This window comes from Vigna angularis, chromosome 5 (genome assembly GCF_016808095.1).
Source record: "Vigna angularis cultivar LongXiaoDou No.4 chromosome 5, ASM1680809v1, whole genome shotgun sequence".
NCBI classification, from domain to species: Eukaryota; Viridiplantae; Streptophyta; class Magnoliopsida; order Fabales; family Fabaceae; genus Vigna; species Vigna angularis.
Genome location: NC_068974.1, coordinates 3,478,451 through 3,483,987, shown reverse-complemented (window position 1 = coordinate 3,483,987; position 5,537 = coordinate 3,478,451). Strand labels below are relative to the sequence as shown.

Below are 5,537 nucleotides of genomic sequence, written 5' to 3'. Positions count from 1 at the left end.
AGGATGCATATATTTCTTGACAGCAGGGTAAATTCATATTCTCACTCCACTGATTTTATAATTTTTTATTTAATAATTTAGTTTATATATTCCTACTTCACAATTGGTCTTATTAACATTTTATTCAATAATTTATTTTATATTTTAATTAAATATATCAATTTAATGTGTTATTATTATTATTAGGAGTTGTTAAATTGTAGAACAAAATATAAGATCTCAAAATAAACCTTTCCTTTTATTTTTCCTTCAAAACTAAATAAAAGAGAACAAGTTTGCTAAAAATAAATGTAAAATATTATAAATTTATCATTTAATTTAGAGAATACATGAATCATCACGTACAACTCATCCAAGAAAGTAACAAACTAAGATAACTACATTGTCTCTATAACATATAACCTTTTATTCAAAGAAAGAAAAGTGACAATAACATTTCTTCCACATATTACAACTACACTATTAATCCTAGTGTAGCCATTTATTACACAAACAAAACTAGACATTACAACCACTATACATGAGGTGATGAAATTAAGAACACATCTTAAACGACAAACCTGACTTACTTAATTTTTCTTCAATGATTTTAGATAATTTTTCTGTCATGGAAGGAGAAAAGTAATGCACCCAATCTCCATTTTCCCCCTTACAAAAGAAGTTCTTCTTCTCAATGCCTCCCCCACCATATATTTCAGACTTGTTCACTTCCAAATCTTTCATCTTCTCAAAGCTACATAGTTTGATTATGTTTTCAATCACTCCATTGTTCTCCTCTTCCTGAGTAAAAGGACAACCCAAGAACTTTGCAACACTTTTGACATGAAAGTTGGTATCTTCTTTAAGATCATCATACTTTAAAAACAAAACTTTGTCTGGTCGAGCTATGCTCTCTTCCCAATAACCTAACATGTGACTTCACCATGGACCATATTCCATTATTCTATTACAATACAATTCAAAAGCTTCCTCCAATGTTAATTCAGATACAATCGTTGGCTTAATTTTATTAAAGTAATTCCATGCAGAAACAAAGTTATCAAAAGGATTTCTATAGATATAGACTATCTTACGGTTAGACTCTTTGATTGATATGGGTAATGAGGAAAATGGGGTGTGAGTACCAAAAATTCTTGGCTCAGCCATGTTGGAAAGACAAAGAATTTGGCCATGAATATCATCACCACCAAAGATAAACTCCAAAAAACGTACAAGTTCGTGAGGATTGGAACTGAGTAATGGATGGTCTTCCAAGGAGAGAATTGTTGACGATTGACAATAGAAAAAGTAAGGGCTTTTAACCAAATGGTACCTGATTTGGGAAAGCTAGCAACAACAAAGTCAATATCTTTTGCTTGAAACTCTTTCTTAAAATTGTTTACTACTTGAAAATGAATTGATGGACACCAAAAATTTTCAAACAGATAGAATTGATAAGTGTCTGCCCAAGCATTCTCTTTGCTAAGGGAGAGACTAAGGTTGTCTTCATCCTTTGCTTGTTGTGCACCTTTTGGAGACATTAGAGTAGATGGTTTGGATATGAATGATAGATAGTTTTCAAGTGAAAGTTTGATGAAGATTTAGCTCACAATGGGGTAGTTTTTATAACATGAACTAGGATTCAAGTGGAAAAAAATAGTCAATAAACATTTACACTTTACGAGGAAAACATATTATGGTTTAGATAAATACCAACAATAAATAACAAACATGCATGCTTCTATATGGGTGAGAGAATTCTAGAAATATAATCTATCAAATATCAATATAACATAATGTACATCGTAAGATATAACTATTGTAGAAAACCTACTAACCCAAAGTTTAACATGTGATAAAATACATTCACTAATGAAAAAATGACATTTTATGATGTACAAAAATAATATATTATGATGTAGTTACTAAAGACATAGTTCTAGACGTTATAATAAGTCTGTACACTTTATAACATAGAAAGGTATTTTTTTAATTGTAAGTTTAGTTCTTAAGATATTATTGTGGGAATTCTTGTTAGGATTTAACATTTGTTTAATGTATGTAGATTTGATTTATGTCAGAACCATTAAATTACCCATCGTAATGGGAAACGGGTGTCTGCAAGAGGAGAACGAGCCTCAAGAAGTGGAAGACAAGTGACGACAGAAGAGTGGATGATCGGTTTTTCTGAAGGAGTATATAAGCTAAAATTTCAAAAGTTGGTTCCACTCTCTACATGCGATCTTCTCCTCCAAATCTTCTGAACTAGTTTATCCTCCTTCTCTCTAACTTCTCTCTAAAATTATCAGTTTTTCCTCCATTGAATCTCACGTTTTCTTCCATCTGATCATCCATCAGAGTGTATGTAAGGTTGCTGGTGGCAAGGATCCTACTTTCAACCGAACGTTTAGTGCTTTGAACTGGTAGGTCTTTCTGATTTTAATAAAGTTTAGTTTTGGGCACATGCAAACCAAGTTTATGTTGCATGAGTTTATTTTCTTCGTCTTCTAAGGTTCTAATCACGGTTCTGGTCTTTTGGGTGGTTTGTTTTCCTAAAATCAGTAAATCTGGGAGGTTGAGTGTCTGGTCGTGGTGCAAATTCCATCTTGTGAGCGAGCGGTCTGTTAAGAGGTAAGGGAAGCTATTAAATTTAAATATGCATGTGATGATTTGGTGTATGTATGGAATGAATTGATTGACGAATTGTATATGAGCGTATGAAATGTGTGTTTTCTGGGTTGTTGGTGGTTCGGCATAAGTTGATAAGGATTCTGTAGAATTACTTAGAATAGTTGGGTGTTCGGTCTCAACAGTTCGTTTAAGGTTGGTGAATAAACTATCAATAGAGTTAACGTTTTGGCCTTACCAGGGTATAATCGTTCGTTTCGTAAGAAGTGATTAATATATCAAGTGTTGATGGTTATATACAGTTTTAATTAGTCTTATTGGATTAGGTAAATTGGGTTTGTGATAGTTCATATATTATTATTAGTAAACTTTGTACTAGTAATAGGCTTAAGATATGTTCCTTTATGATAGTGTATAAGTTTATTTATATTTCAGCTAAAATATCTTAACGTTCGGTTTCTTTAAAAATATTAGGTTTATTGAATAGTTTATAGGAGTAATCATAGTGTTCGGTATAAGCTCTAGGCGTTCGGCTTTGTCAAATAAGGAAGTAACGTTCGGTCTTACACCAAGTGTCAGTAGTTATAAGTATTCAGTATAAGCTTTAAGCGTTCGGTTTTGTCGGATAATGGAATACCATTCGTTCTAGTGGCGAGAAGAGTTAAATATAGTTAAGCCTTAAGTTAAGAATTTGATTTAATTAGAGTGTGTTTTCTTAAAAGTGGGTTTGGTTCATGTCAAAGTCCCCACAATTACATGAACGATCGGTTATTTTGTCTGTTGTATTGATCTTTCTGTCCAGTTGTATTTAAAAGTAGTATTATGTGAGCGTTCGGTCTTTTTATATGAAATGTTGTCTGATCTTGTTATGCTGATGTTATGGATTGGTGCTGGTTGTTTATTATAGAAAAGATTAATTATGAATGAGAAATATTATGGGTATTCAAGTATATGTGTATGTTTTTAAGTAATGTGGAAGAGAATTCCGAGGAGGAATGTCTTAGTGAAAGATTATTGTGGTGGTAAAGTATGAAAACGGACAGTGAAATTCATGGAGTTCATCCTGATATTATGATAATTACTAGTTCTCAAGTAGAGATGGATAAGTCATTGTGTGAGAATGGCAGGAGGTCCTAGCCCATAGGTATTTGGGTGAGTTATAACGGACTGACCTCGGGTGGCAGCTGATGGTTTTTCAGTTACTACTCCACCCGAGTGTACGAACAGCCTCAAGCTACGCATTCATACAATCCGGATGGTCAAGTCAAGTGTCGGTTGTATATTATTATTATATTTCAGTTATGTGTGATATCTATGTTGGCTCTTGTATGTGATAGCGTTCGTTCTATAAGGGCTTGTAGTTTATTACATGTGTGAATATATGCTTAATTGAATTATAGTAGCTTACCCTTGTTTTTTGTTTTATCCATGTTACCGTTCGGTTTTCTATTACAATGATCATCCTTGTTGGATGTGAGCAGAAGGGGAAGAGCTTACGTTGGAACATGAGCTGAACGGTGAGACTCCTACTGAATAGTTGATGACCGTTCGGTCGTATAGTATATATAGTTTTGGTGAACCGAACGTTCACCATTTTTGTTCTGTAAATATAACCGTTCGGTTATATGTTGAAGGTTCGGTAGTAGTATAGGAAACTCTTGTAAAGTTAAACGAAAAATTTAATGGTTATTTTTGTAATAACTGTAAGTTTGACGTTCGTATTGTAGTAACTGTTCTATCATATTATTAAATGTGGACACCTGTATATAGTTGTGTGCTATATTTTGGGGATGTCACAGTTTATGTTTTGTATATATAGATAGGAAATATTAGAATATTTCGAGTATTCTGTTTTTATATAAAATTCTTTATAACTTATGAAAAAAAGAGTTGCATATGGGTGTGCCATATTTGGATGCAACCATTAAAATGTTTTGTTTCTAAAAGTAGATTAAGGGATTTCCACTTTTGTCTAATTTCTTTTTTATGTAAACTAGATGAAGGATTTCTAGTTTCTTTTAAATTATATAACTTTTTCTTGTTATAAAAAGAATTAATGATGTGGTAGGGATCCTTTAATGCAGCACATAATGAACAACTACTTCAATATTTATAACAGTTTTCACTATATTAAATTAAAATGGAGTTGCATAGGTATAAGCTTTCCTTTTGGTGCTATAGCTTTGGTATTAAATATTAATTTTATCATCAGGCTCACTTCATGACACTTGTTGGCACTCACATCAAACTTTATTTAGTCTTAAATAATTAAAGGTTTTGCCAAAGGTCTGAATTCACTCCTTTAAAAGGTATTTTAGAAAAAAGATGCTTCAACACGTTTTTCCCCTATTATAATGATAAATAATATTATCAAAATTATGAAAATATAAATTAAAAATATAAGTGTCTTTTTTTCCTAAGGAGACTCACTCCTCCCTTTTAGGACAGTGACATTTATAGAAGAAATTAATACACTAATTTTATACTAGTTCAATTTAACTTGAATCTATATCTAATTTTCTTTTAAACTTAGAAAATTTTCACTATAATTAAAAAGTTTACAAGTAAATCTTAATAATTCTAAATCTTAAAATATAGAGAATTTGACATGTCTATCAAGAACCAAACCTTAGATCTAATGGTTCACATAATTATATCAAGAATATACCTATCAGTGAATAGAATTCAAAGAATGAAAAGATATAGAAAGTAAATGATATATATTAATCCTATGTCAAGCAAGAATTTCTAGAATCAAATTCATCTTGACAGTTTCTTGATGAATTTCACAAAAATATTTCTTACTTATATAATCAACTCTTATATTTGAAAATTCGTATATTTAGAATAAAAAGAAAATTTATTTTTAACTTAATAAATTAATATCATTCAAATTTGAATTCTATAATTTGATTTTATTTTAATCAATT

The 5,537-nt window shown here is 31.0% G+C and overlaps 1 pseudogene; it reads right to left on the bottom strand.

Moving 5' to 3' along the window:
* Nucleotides 1–534: 534 nt before the first annotated feature.
* On the bottom strand, nucleotides 535–1,520 carry LOC108324836 (cytosolic sulfotransferase 15-like; annotated as a pseudogene).
* Between the last annotated feature and the right edge of the window lie 4,017 nt (nucleotides 1,521–5,537).